The sequence below is a fragment of the Piliocolobus tephrosceles genome, chromosome 2, assembly GCF_002776525.5.
Source record: "Piliocolobus tephrosceles isolate RC106 chromosome 2, ASM277652v3, whole genome shotgun sequence".
Lineage (NCBI taxonomy): Eukaryota > Metazoa > Chordata > Mammalia > Primates > Cercopithecidae > Piliocolobus > Piliocolobus tephrosceles.
The window spans coordinates 159,501,607-159,522,833 of record NC_045435.1 but is presented as its reverse complement, the minus strand read 5'-3'; positions in this window follow the sequence as shown (position 1 = coordinate 159,522,833).

Sequence of the window (21,227 nt, the reverse complement as noted above, 5' to 3'; positions counted from 1 at the left end):
CAGTGAAGTAATCAAGAAGCACCTCTGATTTATGGACAAAATATTCAAAAGATGCATCAATTGCCTTTACCAGTACCATTGGACAGTACGTGGGGGTAAAGATGGAGTAAAACAGATTAAAGCCTGTTTTAAAAGCATTTAGACCCTCAAATCTCCGTCTTCACTTTGCCCATGAGGGAAACTGCCCCTTTCTGACTCTGTGGTTCAGGGCAAAATAGAAGGCATGGATTGGGGGACACCAACCTAGTTGAGGTCAGGGGTATCTTTATAAAAATAGAGGGGTTAAAGTAAAAGTCTCAATTCTAAAGGTTGAGGCTCACAGCATTTTTTCTCTTCTGGGTTGCCAGAATTCTGACAGCCAGGCTTATTTTTATGTTTCAATCAGAAACATGAAAAAGCTTTTCCGGGGACTATGTTCAGTCCAAGGAAATGACCTAAAGAAAATGATGGTGGGAGTTTCTGAACAAAAGACCCAGCCAGATATCCCTACAGTGAGGCCTATAGTTAGCAAGAAGCAAACAAACTTAGGAACTTACTCAACTATGAGAGGACAACCAAAGATCCCCAGGCATTTGAAGAAGTCCTGTAATTGAAAAACAGGCGCTACAAAAGTTATTTGAATAAAACATATTCCATATGGAAGAATAAAACTGTTAAAATTATTAGTAGTATCATTATAGACATAAGAGAAGATGCTGTATATGCATGACCTGATAAAAAGATCCCATTTTTAAAACAAGCAAAAGGACACTTGGAAATTAAAAAGATGACGACAAAAAAAAGAAAACCTCATTTTCAAGGTTAAAAGGTTTTTTTATTTAAGTTGAGAGGCTATGTCTTGAAGTAGAACAGAAAGATGAGATGGAAAAGAGAAGAGAAATGATTAAAATTTAGGAGGAACAGTTTAGGAGATCTCATGTCTAAATAACAGGATTTTCAGAAAAAGAAAGTAGAGAAAACTGAGGGGAGGAAATTTTTAGAGAAATAATTCAAGAAATTTCCCAACACTGGAAGCGTGGGCTGGTGGCTGCCCCATGTGTTCAGAAACTGCTCAGGGAATGGATGAAAAGTAACCAACATCAGGACATATCATTATGAAATTTCAAAACAATAGAAGACCTTTCAAACTTCCTAAGAGGAAAGACAATAGCAAGAGGTAAAAAAGGACAGTTATCAGAATAGCTTCACAGCCGTAAATAATGACATTCTGAATGTAGAAGACAGTGGAACACTGCCTTTAAAATTCTGAAGGAAAATTACTTTCAACTTTACATTATACATCCAACATAAGTATTGTGTGAGAGCAAAATAAAGACATTTTTAGGCATTCAAGTACTTGAAAAGTTTATCTCCCACACATCCCTTCTCAGAAAGGTGCTGTAATACAGTCTTTGCCAAAACAAAGGCATAAACCAAAAAAGACAGGGAATACAGGAAAGAGGAAAACGAATACAGGAAAGACTAAAGGAAAATTCTTAGGATAACAGATGCGTTGCCAGTGTAGAAGGCAAGCAGTTCTGACTGGGGACACTTTAAGAAAATCACATTGACAGAATACCTGATGAGTTTCAACATGTCAAGAGGAGATTTTTATATACTCATGCAATTAAATACTATCCAGAAATTAAAATGAATCAACATACACATCTCAACACAGAAAGATTTGGAAGAGAAAACGTTGAGTGAAAGAGCAATGAGAATACCATAAACACTACTATGATGCCATTTGCATTTAAGTAACAATAATAATGGCATTAGCAGTAATGTAGGCTTTTTTTGAGGGGAGGAAAATAAACCAACGTCCTAAAGTTCCCTTTCCTGGGGAAAAAGGAACATGAATGGTACTGGGGAGGAGAAAATAAAGGAGACTTCAATTTTAGTTACTTTTTTTTTTTTTTTTTTTTTTTTTTTGAGACAGGGTGTCACTGTGTCCCCCAGGCTGGAATGCAGTAGTGCAACCTCGTTGCTGCAGCCTCAACCTCCAGGGCTTAGACGATCCTCCCACCTCAGCTTCCAGAGTAGCTGGGACTAAGGCATGTGCCACCAAGTCTGGCTAATTTTGTAGAGATGGGGCTTCATCATGTTGCCCAGGCTGGTCACAAAGTCCTGAGCTCAAGCAATCCACCTGCCTGAGCCTCCCCAAGTGCTAGGATTACAGGCATGAGCCACCATGTCCGCCTCTATTTCTTTTAAATGATTTTTTAAAACCTAAAGCAAAAATGACTGTTAGTATTAGTTAATTCTAGGATGTGAGTACCCAAGCATTGATCTTACATTGCCCTTTCCATTTTTCTGTATTTTTCTTTTCCAGAAAGGAAAGAAGGAAGGGATTTAAAAAAAAAAAAAAAAAAAAAAGACAAATGCTGCAACCACAGCCTTTCCAAGGACCAGGGCCAAAGGCCATGTTGTCCTTGCCCACTCCAGTTGGCCCTTCCTCCTAACCTAAGTCTTATCTTCATCTTGTTCAATCCACTGCTCACAACAGTACACAACCATTCTCAAAGTGTATGTTTTCTTTTTCTAATAAAATCCCTTTTTAAATCTTACATTTTTTGCCTTCTCAACATAGTCTATTGAATTTGCGCTTCATCAAAAGTCTAGAGTAGGAAGGGTGTGTTACCTTCTTTTAACAGCAGAAAACCGAGGTTGTAAAATGAAGGTTTGAGAAAGGGCTTAGTAATTAAACATAGTTAACTACTCATAATAATACTTAATATAGCTATTACTTTAATAGAAAAAATGTAAGCAACAATTGACTCTCTCTCACTCATTCTCATCTATATCTGGCAAAGTGCAGCCATGACTGAAGACTCTACTCTCACCTGGTGGCAGCTACCTCAAAGACAGTTAAGTGTCCAGGAGGAAATCAACATGACTTGGGGTTGCTCTGTCAATATTACCTAAAAAGTGATAGTAAACATAATAATGATCAAGGGGCTTGGGAATGGGTGACGCTGAGGAGGCATTGGTTCTGTTTAACATAGAGATTTGCCCTTGGCCATGAAAGGGCCTGCTAAATGCTTGGCTTCAAGTGCACAATCACAGCTTCTGCAGAAACCCAAAAAGCTGAGCCTACAGATACCAATGCGTATGGTCTCAGATAGACTCAAAATAGTTCATCATCAAACTCTTTCATTTGATTTGGAACTGGAAGAAGAATTGCAAAGAAGGCACAGTGAAAAGTACTGGACAGTTATCCTTTCTCTATTAAAAAAAAAAAAAACTCTAAAGCTTGGTGAGAATGTTGTGTGCTTGGGTTCAGGTCAGTGCTTATATTCACTAACGCTTGATGGATTTCTGGCTTCAAATGTTTTATCAAGACAATCCACCTTGTAGCAATCTCCAAAGAAGATTGTGTGGCTCTATTAAGTCCGCAATTTGCTTTTTAAAAGTGACTAAATACGCTTTTTCACAACAACGACAAGTCATCTCCCTCTTGGAGCCAACAGAGTTTGTCACCCAGCTTCCCCTGCTTTTCAAAGCCAGCCATCAAAAAGCAAAGGAAATGTCATGACTTTGGAGCGGTCAGAAAGCTCTTAAGTTGCAGTGCAGGCTATTTCTCCTTTTGTGGCACAGAAAAGACTGGACGGGCACAATGAATACATAATCCCATTGTACTTACAAATGTGTAACAATCCTTCAAAATGAGGTGAGGAACAAAGATAGGAGATAGCAAAGCAGCCTGGGCCTTAACAGAACAGCTTGCAATTCTAGGGCCTAAACTGCTTTTGCAAACGTAAACACACACACAGCAACCATGAGAAAATAAAAATAAAAATGGCATCCAATTCAGAATGCCAAGAGGCTCAGCCTAAATGGCCTGCTGCGTAATTCACTTTGGACACTTTCAGCCTCTGTAGGTGAGGGCACCAGGTCTGGACCAAGGTTAATACCTTAAATGGTTCAAAATAACGGACTGAAATAATCAGCAGGGTCACCAGTTGTTGCTAAAAACACCTCTTCATCATTTTTACTTCACCACAGCCTTTCCTTTCCCTTTTAAAGAAGTCTTGTTGTTTTATGTTCCAGAATTTGTTCACGGCCTTTCCTTTTTCATCACTAGTACCTGCAGTCACCTCTTCCCCACCTTGAAATACAGAATCTAGGAGAACAGCAGAGCTGTGACCACCAGAAGCCCAGCAAGGAGGTTCCAACACAGATTCTAGTTATATGTCTTTCTTGTGCATTCATAAAAATAGGAATACAAGTGAAATAAGTTGGTATGATATATCTAAAACATCTTCATATTCTAAGTTCAGCTCTTCTGAATTGCTTTCCAACTGAGGCATTAATGATCATGGTTTTCTACCCAATATCATCATCAAGGCATTAATGATCATAGTTTTCTACCCAATACATCATCAAAAACATTGATGAAGAGACATTTCCTAGGAGTGCTCCTCTATTGCCTCTGGGATTTTCTTCCAAGCCTCAGACACCATTCTACAAGTTTCATGTTGAAGCTTTCTTAAAATTGTCACACAATAAAACTACTTTGTAACTGAGACATTGTCAACCGAAGGAATTGTAAGAGCCATTGACTAGAAGACACATCCTGAATCCATGCGTAAATAAAACTCTGATAGAAATAATAATTATGCCTATAATGCTACCTTGGGTAAAAAGAGGGGATGCGAAGCAGGGACAAGGGACACATGTTCATTTTGATGAAAGCAGGGTCAAAAACCAACTAAGTAGAGAGAATAATTGTGACCCAGTCATTTTCCAACATGGCACCTTTTGTTTGTTGCCCCTAGGGATTTATCTATCCCAAGGCAAAGCACCATGCTCAGGAGAGAAACATACATCTGTTTTTTGGGTTTTGGTTTTTTGTTGTTGTTTTCTTGTTTCTTGTTTTTTGTTTTTTGGTGTAGGGGGTGGATAGAGTGTTGCTCCAGTCACCCAAGGCTGGAGTGCAGTGGCGTGATCTCAGCTCACTGCACCCTCCACCTCCCAGGTTCAAGTGATTCTCCCGCCTCAGCCTCCCAAGTAGCTGGGATTACAGGCGCCCACCACCACCCCGGTTATTTTTTTTTATTTTCAGTAGAGACAGGATTTCAACATGTTGGCCAGGCTGGCCTCAAACTCCTGACCTCAGGTGATCTGCCCACCTCGACCTCCCAAAGTGCTGGGATTACAGGCATGAGCCGCCACTCCCGGCCTATGCCTCTGTTTTCTAATGGGAGAATATGAAGGCAGATGGAAAAGAAGACTCTGCAGACCTTGGGCATGTTCCCAGGTAGATAAATATTAGGAAAGAAGACATGTGGAATCTGGGGATCTAAACCATCCGTGTGCCCTCATGCCTCCTGGAAAGTCTTTGGGTTCACTAGTGGGGATGCATTCACCAGTCTGAAGACCATAACACCAGAATGGCTTGACGTCTAAGATGCACTGTAATAAAACTTTAGAGTTCTAGTTGAGAAGGCATGCACTGCCTCACTGCTCCTGCATGCTGAGGGCTCCCTCATGGATGCTGCAGTGTCTTAGGAGAAGCTTCAATTCCCAGTCACGGTTATCCACCAAGTTGGAATGATACCAGACTTTTCCTCCATTCCATGAGCCAAGAAACCAAAAAGGAGACAAGGGAGGAACCCCTCCTAGCACTTTAGCGAGACAAATCCTGATTTTCCCCCTACACAGAGTCAATATAAGAGCTTCCTTGCTTCCATCACAGTTTCTGTTCCAAAGACCTGTCACATAAACATCTAGCAGGGAACAAGCATGCCTAGGTGCTTATGAAAATGCATGATGTTTTCAAAACGTTCTTCTGTGCTTTAATCCCCCTTTAAAATTAATGTTCCTAAGTCCTGAGGCTGCTGCGATAGGATCTCAGCCATCTGCCCCTGCCTGTTCCTATGGCATCCTCTGATTAAACAAAGGGACTCGGGCTGAAGGCACAAGGGTTTTATTTCACAGGGGACCCATGCATTCTCTACAGGCCTCATTTAGGAATACAAACACTTTTTAAATTGATATTTTTTGAACTAAATGAACACATTGTCTTCCTCATCTCTTCTGGATTAGAGAACTGGGAAAAAACTCCCCCCAGGACTTCTGGAGCTTTTCTATACTCATAATTTCAGATACAACTTCTCCCCTAGCAGCTCCCATACACTATCAAAATGGTATTTCCGTTTGCACAATCCTCTGCCCAGTTTCTTGTCATCTTTCTGATACATTCTATATATTCAGCTATACTGAATACTGTATTCCATGAACACATCTGATCTAACTACTTTAGCAGACTCAAATTTTCACAAGCCACAAAATCACATTTACCAAAAGAAATGGAGCTTGATTTTCTGTAACTCTACTCAATTTCTACCTTGAATTCTCATTTCCATTTGACAGCAGAAAACACTTTCAGGTAAATTCAATCACATTAGTGATCACGCAGACATTTTAAGTTTAACTCAGTCAAATTTTGTGTGTCTTTTATCCTGCACTCCAACCCTGTCCATACTTCCCTTTTCAGCAAGGGGAACAGCTAAGTTCCAAAAATAGCACCCAAGTCCAGGACGTGAGAGCAGGCACTAAGGGAGCCTCTGAGCCATAGTCACCCTCAGCTCTCTGGTAGTATCTGCTGGCCTGAGCTCTTCACCCTTTATCAGCCATTTGTGCATGTCTCCTGGGGATGTGGGGGCTTTCTGATGCTCTCCATCAACATTCTGCAGCCTGTGAGAATCTACTTCTCCCATGCTTTTGTGGCCCTGGGGAATATTAGCAAGACTGCTACTTCTTACGTTCCAGAGGGTAAGTAGGTTACAAGTCATTACTACTCTCAGAAACCCAAATTTAAAGGAGTTTCTAGGTATCCATCCTGGTACCCAGCCTGAGGTGGGGCATAATGAAGAAGCCTCACTCCATTTCTAATCTTCTTGCCCCTTTCCCAAATCAACCTCCTGCCCTCTGGATCTGTTACTTATGCCACCACTTCTCAATGGAAGTGGTATGGCCCTCATGGCAATTTTGAAAATTTGTGAGGGTATTTCCCCCAAAACATTTTATTTCAAAAGCTTTCAAATTTGTGGAAGACTTGCAAGAATATATCCAACTGTAATTACCCAAATAGTAAAGAAGTTTAGCGTTAATACTATTATCTAGTATGTAATTTATTATTATTCAAGTGTCCCCAGTTATCCCAATAATATTCCTTGTAGCTGGTTTATAGTTCCATCCAGGATTCAATTAAGGATCATATAGTTCTCAAGTCTCTTCAATCTCTATTACTCTAAAATAGTTCTGGCATTTAGTGAGCAGGAGCCAAGAATAAAAGACATCTCACAATGCTTGGGATGGTCCCACCAATAAAGAATTGGTCTGCATCCTGCATAACTTGAGTATTTTTCCAAGACGGTCATACAGGTTTAAAAATCACTTATAATTATTTGCACCCAGGGCCTAATTCCACTTTACATATAAATACACAGAAATTTTTGCACACTCTAAATATAAAATATACACTGAATTTTCTAGGACAGCAACAATAATATAAATCAGGGAAAGGTTGAGCCCTCTTTTTTTAGAGACTTTCTCAGGAGTTGTTCATCATTTCAGAAAAAGTATGTACTAATGGCAATGCCATTTATGATGTTTAAATCACCACATAACACCTCTATGTCAGTCTGTGCTCAAGGCTGTGATATTCACTGTGTGTGGCTCAATGTTCAAGTTCAAGCATAGAACTACATTACAATATCCTCTACTGTAGTGGCTGGTGTCTAAGCACTTAAATGTTGAAACATGTGTGTTTGTTTGTTTGTTTGTTTGTTTATTTTTGAGACGGAGTCTAGTTCTGTTGGCCAGGCTGCCAGACTGGAGTGCAGTGGTATGATCTCAGCTCACTGCAAGCTCCACCTCCTGGGTTCACACCATTCTTCTGCCTCAGCCTCCTGAGTAGCTGGGATTACAGGTGCCTGCCACCATGCCCGGCTAATTTTTTTTTTTTTTTTTTTTTTTTTGTATTTTTAGTAGAGACAGGGTTTCACCGTGTTAGCCAGGATGATCTCGATCTCCTGACCTCATGATCCGACTGCCTCGGCCTCCCAAAGTGCTGGGATTACAGGCATGAGCCATCGCGCCCGGCCGAAACATATGTTTTATTTTAAGTAGCTTTCATTTTGTTTTTCCTTTATATCTCAGTTAGGGTGTTATATTGATACATTTAATTACATAGTAGACAGATTTAACCTATTGGTTTTATTTGAGGATAATAAAGGGGACTTTGCAAAGTGCCCATTATAAAAAGGGGTTTCAAACAAATTGTTAAAAATGTATAAGTTACTCAGGGAAATATGAACATGGTAATTAAGGAATTATTATTAATTATCCCTACTGTAATAATCGTATTGAGGTTACGTTTTCTAAACGAGTACTTTATTTTAAGAGATTACATCCAGAAGTATTTTCAGATAAAATGCTATGATTTGCTTTGAAATCATCAGGGTTGTAGAGTGGGTCAGGTAGAGATAAAACAAAATGTAGCATGTATCAGTAATTGTTGAAGCTGGATGGTGGCTATGTCGGGTTCATTTTACTATTCAGTCAACTGGTGTGAAGTTTTGAAATTTTCGGTAATAGAGAGGTTGAATTAAAAGAAAAGGGAGTCTGCTGGGTTTGATGGGGTTGAGAACCACTGATTTGTGATGAATTGTATTTCCAGCTTCCTTTAGGGCTGGCTCTTTTGAAGTCATATATATCTTATAAAATATATATCACATATATTTGAAAGCATTGGCTCTCAAGAATGTTGTCTTTGTTAGTAGGTTTTTTTTCTTAATGTGTTTGAAACTCAACATCCAAGACTTGACTCTTTCTGTGTTCCTTTGTTTACTTCCTTTAATGAATGTGGCAGACTGTGTAGGAGAAAGGTCATGGGGGAGAAGGGTGGAAATAGTGGGGACAGGGAGGTTTGGGAACCACTGGGCAAGGGAGGAAAAACCTTGATAAATATCCATTGTCCCACTATACTGCCTCTCTGCATTTCAAAATAACTCTCCTGGTTACATTAGCTCCTTCTCTGGTATGTGAAATACTTCCAGCTACAGCATGATGAACAAGTCGCAAAGTGTCGGCCTCTGCCCCCCTCTCCAGCCAGCCCTCCTCTAACCACAAGCAGGGGGTCTCGTTCTCTTCCTCTCTCCGCTTGTTTTTAGTCTGGTTTCTCAAAAATGGAACCTACTCTGGGTGGGGCATTTGTTTATAAATGGGTGTCAGGCTGGGTGCTCAGGGGACAGAGAACAAAATAGATGGTGTTTGGCCTCAGAAAGCCCAGTCTAAAAAGGATGAGGTGTGTGCAGAGGAGCAGCCCGTGACTGTGACAGCAAAGGCAGGGATCCTGTCTCAGGTTCTGAGGCTTCTGCTGAACAGCCCCTGCTATGAGCTTTGCCGTCTCTGAGAAGCTCTCCAACCTCCTCTGGGAGCCTACAGTTTAATTGAATTGAATTTAATGAATGCTTACTTAACACCTACCCTGTACCTGACACTTCCTTTTCTGAAATATTCTTCTCAAGACCCACCTATTTTAACTTCCTTCCCTGGTCTCATCTCTTTGGTCCACTGTTTTGTTGTTCATGTCTGAGCATTTCCTGCCCCAAACAGATCAGCACTCAAGAGCTGTTTCTAGCCTAACATAGCTGCCTTCCAGACAATTTCTGGTTCATTTCAAGGTAACAGAGAACACTTCCATTAAATCCAGAAACAAATAAATAAACAAACAAGCAGCTCAATGGACTCAAGAGGGAGGAAGGGCCATCACCATCACACTCTCTCCCTTCCCCTTCCTTGCCAGAGGCTTCACAATGGTTCCAGACTCTCCAAGTCTGCAGAAAACAAGTCCTAGTGGACTCAGGTTTAAAAATATTAGGTGCTTCTTCCGTTGCCCCTTTCATGGATATTTGCATTTTAAAGGAGACCAAGAGGGCCTTGATCCCTCCAGCTTCTCCAGCTTATTAACCCTCTACAGGTCCCACTTCCTGCCTTACCCTGGGAAGAATACAGGCTGATTATCAGAACCACTTTTATTAAGCTCCTTACTCCTATGCTTCCTGCCCTTCCATTTCTCCTGCACAGCAAAACTAATGAGACTAAAGAGACTTAATCAGTCTTGTCAGTTGCCTGAAGCCTGACCTCCCTTCCAAATCAAAGTCCCCCTTTTCCTGATCTGCACTCCTTACTGGTCTTCACGCATTCCATCAGCACCTTCTCCCACCCATTCCTCTTAGCCAAAAAGCCTCACCTCCCTAGTGGAAAAAATGGAGCCAATCAGTGAATCAGCTCATCATCCAGCTCCTGCACCTGCAGACCCTCTGGATGAGAGACACACATCACATCACAGAACTGTTCCTAAAGCACACTGACAGCCTCTATACCAAATACCACTGGCACTTCCCAGGCCTGACAAAGTGGAACTTTCTGCTGCATTTTATTTTGCTTTCCTGCAGTGCCCCTTACACTCCCTTACCTGGAAAGCTCTGACTCAACCTTCAACACTTCAACTAACACTTCCTCCAAGAAGCACTCCCTGGGCCCCCAGGTTGTCTATGTGCCCCTCGTCTGGCCCTTACGGGAGGGCCGGTACCCACCTCCATACTAACATTTATTATATGGTGAAAGTATTTCCCGGAGGTCAGGAACAGGCCTCATTCACCTGTGTTCCTCCAGTGCCCAGGCCAGAGCCTAGCCCAGGGGAGGCCAGCTGCATGCCAGGCTGAACTGAAGGTTCATACTTTAAAATGCCCTGGGCTTGCTCTGGAAACTGTGTGGTGCCATAGTCATGAGTGTCCCTCAAACTGGATGTTAGTTTTGTGGAATTAGCACATGTGAGGGGTCACCACAGGCTTCAGGAGCCCCATCAGCCTGATCAGTTGACCTCTGAGACTCTGGGGGAAATGAGTCCCTATCTGCACCCAGGTGACACTTCAAAAGCTAAAGTCCTCACCTCCACATATACACGCACCAAAACAAGAGGTTGAGGCAAGTTCACTCAGCCATCTATAAAAGAACATAAAAGACCTATAAATTCCCTCTACTCATGCCTGAACATTGCAGTTGGGAGTGAAAACCATGTGTTGTATTTTTCTCCCCCACATACGCCTCTTCCACCATCAAGGGCCAAGGAGAGTGGATATGACTCATCAAGAGTAGGGGCTTTTCTTCTTTCTCTCTGAATGCTCTTAGCACCTTGCTTAATTCCTTGCTCAGAATAGGCACTCAATAAATAAAACAAGATTTTAGGCCAGGCGTAGTGGCTCACACCTATAATCCCAATACTTCAGGAAGCTAAGGCAGGAGGATTGCTTGAGGCCAGGAGCTCCAGACTAGCCTGGGCAATACAGTGAGACTCTAGCTCTACAAAAAAAACAAAAACAAAAATTTTTGTTTTAAAATTAACTAGGCATGATAGTGTGTGCCTGTAGTCCTAGCTACTTGGAAGGTTAAGGAAGAAGGATCTCTTGAACCCAGGAGTTCAAGGCTGCAGTGAGCTGTGATCACACCACTGCACTCCAGCCTGGGTGACAGAGTGAGATCGTATATCTAAAAATAAATAAATAATATTTTAAAATGAAATCATAAAGATTTACACTTCAGTGATTTTTTTTAGCAGCCTGAATTTTCAAGGAATAAAATCATTGATATCTTCTGATTGGTGATCAAATGAGAGACAATTCACAATTCTTTTTGCATTGCTATTCTATTTTAAAATGCAAAATTAGTCAACTCCCTCACTTGGGAGCAGAGGGGCTTTCAGGAATCCGAGAAAGTCTGCCTTTCTCAGTACATTTCCCTGCTAGCGAAGCTCTTAGGAATCAAATGTGGTTTATTTCATTTTAAGTCACCTTTTTTCTACTCGGGAAAATGAATGTTGGAGCCAGATAAGAAACTATAGTCTGCTTTCAAGAAGGTTACAAGAAAACTGCATCTTGCATTACTAATCCTTTATCTTCATGTTAACAAAAAGATTACTGACACATTTTTGAATGAAAGAAAATAAAATAGCAAATGCATCTTAGGAAATGTGTAACTTTCATGCAACACACAAATCAGTTGTTAAATGTTTTTTAAATGAAGGAAAATGCATAATAAATTTTTCCTTTGGAAGTAAAGAAACCAACTTTTGAGGATAGGAGAAAAAAAGAAAACTAGGATCAGGAAATCATCCTTTCACAGAATGTAGTTTGAATGAATTAAATGATTATACCTATAACTTTTTGATAGATAACATGTTTTCTCAAAATGATTTCATTGGCCCAGGTAAGTGTTGTTTTGTGAGGGGAAACATTTCAGAGGCTGTCTTTGTGCTTACTTCCTGCAAGGTCAGACTCCATTTCCCAGAGTTCCCCAAGGATAGGCCTGGCAGACTGAAGCCAGCTAGATGGCAGTGAGTCCATCTGTGCATACACCCAAGAAACTCAATAAAGATGCCAGGGACAGAGGAGGTGATCAAAGCAATCAACAGTGTTGACAGAACCCACCCCACAGCATGGGCTAGGGTTAGGATCACCATCCTGGGCAAAAGATAGACCTGGACTCAATCCCACTCATGTCACTCACAAGCTGGGTGCCTTGGGTTAGTGCCCTGACCCCTCTGTCCTTTAGTCTCCTCCTCATTTATAACATGGGGATAATGATACACCTACCTCATAGAATTAAATGAGTTAATATTTGTGCTTAGAATGTGCCCAGAACCTAGTAAGCAGTATATATAAGTATTTGATGGATGAAATAAATAAAAATTGAGGAAACTCAACTGTGCATGATTAATAAAAAACAGTTACTATTTTTGCACAAGGAAAAAAGAGACTGAGAGCTGCAGATTACAAAATGCATGGTGGATGAAGAAAGTGGGATTAAACCCCCCCAAAAAGATGATATGAGGTACACATTAATATTATCCTCATTTTACAGATGAGGAAACTGGGGCACAAAATGTTTAAGTAACTTACCCGAAGCTGGTAAGCAAGTAAGTGGAAAAACAATATACAATTATAAGTTCATTAGTAAATACCTGCATGACCATTCATCAGTTACTTAAGCTTCCACATGCATGATTTCATTTAATAAATCTGAGGCAAATGACTTACTTCGATTTTATAGCTGAAACTCCAAATAACTATGAAATATTTGTTAGCATATGTCTCAGAAATATACAATCTCTTCTTCTGCAACTCATGTTGCTGTAATGCAAATTAGTTCATACATGACTGGGAAATAAAGAAACAATGTTAATTTAACACAGAAGTCATGTTAGTTCATGTACAATTTTTGCCAACATTTTAATGTTTTACAGAAAATGCAGCAAGCCATGAAGGAATATGGTATTGTACATGATGCCCGTCATCCAATGTTCTTCCTCCTAGTCTAGTTAGACCACATGCTCTGTCTCAGATGTGCTTATTGTGTGGTTCCACCCAGTCTTTATTTTGCCCTTGTCTGTGCAACGCATCAGCCTCAACACTTCCTTACCCGTGCTTTCATTAAGCTTATTATATATTTCTTGAGGTAAAGTTCAAATTTTTTCATCTATTAGGGATTTAACATGGATTTTTTTTTACTGTGCTAGTATTTTTACTAGGATTGCAGTTGGTTTTTAATTGATGAGGAGATTGCATACATTTTGAGTGAACAGGCTTCTCACCCTATCTTCCTACAATCCCCATTATTTCCAGTGTGTGATTTTGTAGAATGTGGGGTTTTTCAAGAATGTCCATAACGCCATCATTGCAGAAATGACTGTATGAGATAAAGTGTTTGAATTTGCTCACCGTCTTCTTTTGTATATATGTCATATTCTCATCAACAATAGCAGCGGGTAGATTTCATGGGCAAATTTTTACTGGTTTGAGATGACTAACTGGCCAATGTTTTCAGATTTTTTAATTAGGCCAGAAGATGGAACAAAATAAAATACTGGGGAAGGATCACTTCAAATCCTTTTCCCATGCCAGACCTAATTCTGCCTTTGTGGGGTCTCATTACCCATTTCCCTCAAAGGAAAGGGTAGTTATCTGATTAGTTTAGAGTCCAGAACATTGATTAAGCTGTAATTCCCATGAGTAGGTCCATTAAGCCTTAAAGAACGGAGCTCACTTAGCTGGGAGTCCTCCTCCTCTTAATGCAGAAGAATCAGAAACTTTGTCAGGGTCCAAAAGGAGTCCTATAGATTCTCTTTTCTCTTTCTTCCTCGCATAGACAGCTAGAGGAGGAAGTTACATCCTAGCCTGCTCTGCAGATCTGACAGCACCTGTCAATCTCTCAGCACCTCTTCAATTTTATTGTTACATGGGGCCAGACAGTAGGAAAATTTTCAAACTTTTGGTTTTTGGAAGAGTTTAGAAAAACTACTTAGATCTCAGGTCCATGCAATATGCTTCAACCCAACCATTTCTGGAGAACCCTACCTGGGCACATCAGCCACTTGTGCTGTCCTGAGGAATAGGGGTGGTTGTCAGGGCAGAATCTGGGCACACCTGAGTTTCTGGTCATACTATGCAATATACAACACCAAATCCAATTCATGACAACAAATATAAGATTCAAGTCTCATCAAGTTTACATTATAGAGTGGGATATATTCTTCTTGGTCCTCCTGCTAGGTTACCAAGTCACAAGATCATGTTTTAAAAGTCACAGCCTCTGCCATGGGCTCCCCAGAAGCACCACTGTTTGTCTCTTCACTACCTGTGTGAAGCCTAAGGCTCTATTTAATATGCTTTTTCAACCCTGGAGAAAATGTTTTTAAAAATGAGCAACTAATGATCCACACAGTTCAGATGATGTTATTATCTTCACTTTTTCCTTACAGAGACATTCCCAAGGAATCCACTGGGTGACCAACACTAGAACTTAAATATTGAGGAAAGGTTAGAAGGCCCTTTAATTCTAATTAAAATATCAGTAAATTCCACATAGAAGACAACAGTGGAACTCAGTTGGTAGAAAATGTATTACCTGTAAGGAAGGCACTTAATGAAAGAGTCCTCTAGAAAAAAAAAATACTAATAAAATAGGTCAAGGACTGTGAACATTGAAAAGTTCTGTGTAATAAAGCATCCTGTTTCATTTGCCTGGCCAACTTCTTTCTCTGGAGACACCTCTTCCCTAGTCTATGTGGACCTAAGGAGCTATCACAGGGTACTACTTCCTCCTTCTCCCCAACCACCACAAGCATGGGCTTGAAACCCAGTCTGATCAATCAGAATTCCCACCCACCCCCCAAACCATAGCAGTGATTTCTTCAGAGATGATCATGTGACTTGGATCAGACCAGTTAGATTCTTTGCCAGGACTTTTCTGGTAGAACTTGTAAGAAATAATTCTTGCCTTTGGGGTCATAATACTGGGAGGGAGTAAGATTGTGATCTCCAGCACCCATCTTCCTTACCTGAGAAGGGAAAAGCTAGTCTATTCAGGGACAGAAAAGAATGAAATCAAGAGAGAAAAGAAGCAAAGCTAAGAAACTGCATCAGAGAAGTTCTGTTGACAGTTATTGGTTACCTAGATCCAACTGAGCTCAAATCCAGAGCTATCCCTGGACTTCTCAGTTAAATGGGCCAATAAATTCCCCTGTCTAAACCAATTTGACTGTGGTCCCCCCACCACCCCCACCATAACTGAAAGACTACTGACTAATACAAGGGCCTTTTCTACTACTTGCAAAGATAAACTTATGAGGACAAGAAAGATCCCACATCCAGGAATTTTCTGACTGAAATGTTCTATTGAAATAGCAGTAAACCACCTTTTGAAGATTTTCCATGCAATTCACCTAAATATCTTATTGTCATGCGTTAACCTTCACTAATGGGTTCAGGAGTGAGCTCTGGTGCTGCCTAAAAATAGAGAAAAAATGAAAAGGGATTCTACAGGATCATCAGATGTCCTCTGGAAGGAAATTGCAAAGGCAAGATGTTCCAGAACGTCTCCTCTACAATCTTCTGGTATCACCTTCTCTCTGCTTCCAATCTTGCCTTCCAAAATGCACTGATTAAAGAAGGAAAGGAGTTAGCACTGACACCCACACTATGCCAGACACTGCTGGTGTTTGGCACATGTCATCTGATTTTTCTGACAAACCTATAAGATAAGAATTATTCCCATTTTGCAAATGAGGACACCAAGACTCATATAGGATAAGCGACTTGCCCAAGGCTGCATAGCTAGTACATGCCAGAGCTAAAAATTAAAATCTATATCTGTATGAATCCAAATCTCATGTTCTTTTCAGATCAGGAAGCTGGAATACCCACCACCACTACTATTTCTCAAAGGAGACAATAAACATGGTAAAGGGTGTAGAGGGAAAACTTCAATTCAGTTAAACCATCATTTATCAAGTATGCAAGCTGCTGTGAGGAAAGACACATGTATAAGACATGTAATAAGCTATTTCAAATGTGTAACATTCTATATAAGAATATAATTGGTCTGATCTGAATCACATGGTCATTCCTAAGCAAATTACTGCTGTGGGTTAGAATTCTAATTGACTAGAGCTTGTAGTATTGTAAGGGAAACAGACTGTTACACAAACTATTGCACTTCAAGTACGAATGAGTCATGTTACAGTGGAAAGTCACATGGGACCCTAAAGCAGGAGAAACAGATTCCAACTGGGTGTGGCAAAGGAATGCTTTATAGAGAAGGAATTAACCTAAGCTTCAGAGTGAGATTTCAACAGATAGAAAGTTTGAGACAGGGAGGCCTTCTCCTTTGAATAAAACATTACACAAAGTTGGCTAACTGTACTCTTATACTATTTGGATGGTACAGGGAACTAAAAGGGGTAAGACAATGCATTGATTAGAATGGGCTAGTTTTTGCTATAGTAGAAAAGAACCCAAAAAATCTCAGCTCAAGACAATAACACGTGTCTGACTTGACTACATGCTCACCACACTGGGCTGTGAACTTTGCTTCATGTCTCTTTCACTTTAGGATGCAGGATGATGAAGCAGCCTCTATCAGGAACATTGCTGGCCACCATGACAGAAGGTGAGCGAACTCAGAAAGTCACCTACCATCAATAAATGCTCCAGTTTGGAAGTGACTCCTATCATGTCCACTGACAACTCATTGTTCAGTATTAATCCAAGGCCCCTTACAATCACAAGGGCCCAAGAAATGCAATACTAACAGGTTCACAGAAAGTAAAGAGCCAGAGATATTTGGTGAGCAGAAGTGATTTCTACTATACTTGATGTAGACACTTATCCATGACAGGTCCAAGGATATGACAAAAGGATTGTCGTACAGAGCGCAAAACAAAGTCTAAACATTAGGCCAGCAAACACAAAAACATTAAGTACCAACTATGTGTTAAGCACTGGCAATACAAAAATGTAGCTCTGTCTTCAAGGAGCTCACAGTCTGATGGTAGTGAACAGTGCATGTTATGTATTGTATTGGTCCCTCAAATTCATATGTTGAAGTCCTAACCCTCAATATGGCTGTACTTGGAGATAGGGATTTAAGGAAGTAATTAAGATTAAATAAGTCATAAGTGTGAGGCCCTAATCCAATTGGGCTGATCTCCATATGAGAAGGAGAGACACCAGAGTTCTCTCAAAGGAAAGGCCGTGCAAGGACACAGCAAGAAGGCAGCCATCTTTCAAGCAAAAGAGAGGCCTCACTAGAGGCCCCTTGATCTTGCTGTGCCCTTGATCTTGGACTGCTAGCCTCCAGAACTGTGAGAAAATAGATTTCTGTTGTTTAAGCTACCCAGTCTGTGGTATTCTGTTATGGCAGCCCAAACAGACTAACAAGGTGCATAAGCAGACAACTATACTGTGACATAGTGAGTGCGGTGATAGACATATATACACAAGCACACAAGGGAGAGGGTCCATGCAGTGATTGGCATGATAAGGGTTTTTCAGTGTAACCACATCATCCTAATCTTCAGTCCTGATGCAGAACCCAGGGGCAGTACCCTGACTCTACCAAAAGGCAAAGATTTAGGGGCTTTAGGCAACATCAAGAACCAACCATGAAGCTGGGCATGGTGACTATTGCCTATAATCCCAGCACTTTGAGAGTCCAAGGTGGGAGGATCACTTGAGAACAGGAGTTCAAGACCAGCCTGGGCTACATAATGAGAATCCATCTCTTAAAAAAGTAGCTGGGTGTGATGGCACGTACCTGTAGTCCCAGCTACTCAGGAAACTGAGGTGTCCGGGAGATTGAGGTTACAGTGAGTCATGATCATGCCACTGCATTCCAGCCTGGATGACAAAGTGAGAGTCTGAAAAAGAAAAAAAAACATCCATGGTCTAGTGAACCTGGCTCTCCATGTGGCCCTAGGAGAACATAGAAATATTTTTATTAAGATGCCCCACTGCCCTCAGACCCCTGTCAGAGCTGGTGCTTGTGACTGCCTTTGGGGGTCCTGAGGGCAGCTTGCCTGGTTGGGCTCTGCCCAGCTTTGCCCCTCTCTTAGGGGCTGAATATGGAGGCCAGGCCACTATGCTTTCTACAGACCAGCCTGTTGCCTGAGGCACTGAGAGCTTCTATTTACAAAAGATCAAGCATAAAAACCCATTGCTACCACCACAACCAGCTCTTACCTGCAAGCACCACCTACTGGCCGAGATGTTGATCTGCACATCCCAGCACAAAATCTGCTGACACAAGTACACAACGCTTGAGAACATGACATGGTTCTCAAGACCTCTGCCACCCCAGCTATGAGCCTGCACACATACCCAATACAACACTACTACTACTACCATCATTTGAGAAAACCACCACACTAAGGATATCTATAACCAAGGAATTCATACAGAGCCTCTGCCACTGAAAGCACTCAGAAGCAAAGCCTAACAACCATACTCAACATATATTATAGTTGCATTCTTAAGAGGAAAAAACAAGTTCCATCCAAATGAAAGTAAATTCAAAATTAAGAAGTGACAATTCCCCCAGATAAGAAGAAACCAGCACAACAATTTTGGAAGTATGTAAAAGCAGGGTGTTATTATCCCCCAAAACAATCACATTAACTCTCCAACAATGAATCCTAACCAAAATAAAATCTTTGAAATACCAGATAAAGAATTCAAAATATTGATGTTAAAGAAGCTCAATGCCATACAAGAGAAATCTGAAAGCCAGTATCAGAAAATCAATTCAGGATATGAATCAGGAATTTACCAAAGAGATAGATACGTTTAAGAAAAAACCTGGCGGGGCACTGTGGCTCACACCTGTAATCCCAGCATTTTGGGAGGCGGAGGCAGGCGGATCACGAGGTCAGGAGATCGAGACCATCCTGACTAACACGGTGAAACCCTGTCTCTACTAAAAATACAAAAAAATTAGCCGGGCATTGTGACGGGCACCTGTAGTCCCAGCTATTTGGGAGGCTGAGGCAGGAGAATGGTGTGAACCCGGGTGGCGGAGCTGGCAGGGAGCTGAGACCATGCCACTGCATTCCAGCCTGGGTGACAGAGCAAGACTCCATCTCAAAAAAAAAAAGAAAAAGAAAAAACCGAACAGAATTTCTGGAAATGAAATGTATGTTGAAATAATTGCAAAATACAGTTGAAAACTTCAACAATAGACTAGATCAAGCAGAAGAAAGAATCTTCTAGGGTTTTTATGGTATTAGGTCTAACATTTAAGTCTCTAATCCATCTTGAATTAATCTTCGTATAAGGAGTAAGGAAAGGATCCAGTTTCAGCTTTCTACTTATGGCTAGCCAATTTTCCCAGCACCATTTATTAAATAGGGAGTCCTTTCCCCATTTCTTGTTTCTCTCAGGTTTGTCAAAGATCAGATGGCTGTAGATGTGTGGTATTATTTCTGAGGACTCTGTTCTGTTCCATTGGTCTATATCTCTGTTTTGGTACCAGTACCATGCTGTTTTGGTTACTGTAGCCTTGTAGTATAGTTTGAAGTCAGGTAGTGTGATGCCTCCAGCTTTGTTCTTTTGACTTAGGATTGTCTTGGCAATGCAGGCTCTTTTTTGGTTCCATATGAACTTTAAAGCCGTTTTTTCCAATTCTGTGAAGAAACTCATTGGTAGCTTGATGGGGATGGCATTGAACCTATAAATAACTTTGGGCAGTATGGCCATTTTCACGATATTGATTCTTCCTATCCATGAGCATGGTATATTCTTCCATTTGTTAGTGTCCTCTTTTATTTCACTGAGCAGTGGTTTGTAGTTCTCCTTGAAGAGGCCCTTTACATCCCTTGTAAGTTGGATTCCTAGGTATTTTATTCTCTGGGTGGTACCATTCAGGACATAGGCATGGGCAAGGACTTCATGTCTAAAACACCAAAAGCAACGGCAGCAAAAGCCAAAATTGACAAATGGGATATGATTAAACTAAAGAGCTTCTGCACAGCAAAAGAAACTACCATCAGAGTGAACAGGCAACCTACAGAATGGGAGAAAATTTTTGCAATCAACTCATCTGACAAAGGGCTAATATCCAGAATCTACAAAGAACTCAAACAAATTTACAAGAAAAAAACAAACAACCCCATCAAAAAGTGGGCAAAGGATATGAACAGACATTTCTCAAAAGAAGACATTCATACAGCCAACAGACACATGAAAAAATCCTCATCATCACTGGCCATCAGAGAAATGCAAATCAAAACCACAATGAGATACCATCTCACACCAGTTAGAATGGCAATCATTCAAAAGTCAGGAAACACCAGGTGTTGGAGAGGATGTGGAGAAATAGGAACACTTTTACACTGTTGGTGGGATTGTAAACTACTTCAACCATTATGGAAAACAGTATGGCGATTCCTCAAGGATCTAGATCTAGATGTACCATATGACCCAGCCATCCCACTACTGGGTATATACCCAAAGGATTATAAATCATGCTGCCATAAAAACACATGCACACGTATGTTTATTGCGGCACTATTCACAATAGCAAAGTCTTGGAATCAACCCAAATGTCCATCTGTGACAGACTGGATTAAGAAAATGTGGCACATATACACCATGGAATATTATGCAGCCATAAAAAAGGATGAGTTTGCATCCTTTGTAGGGACATGGATGCAGCTGGAAACCATCATTCTTACCAAACTATCACAAGAACAGAAAACCAAACACCGCATGTTCTCACTCATAGGTGGGAACTGAACAATGATATCACTTGGACTCGGGAAGGGGAACATCACACATCGGGGCCTATCATCGGGGGGGAGGGGGGAGGGATTGCATTGGGAGTTATACCTGATATAAATGACGAAT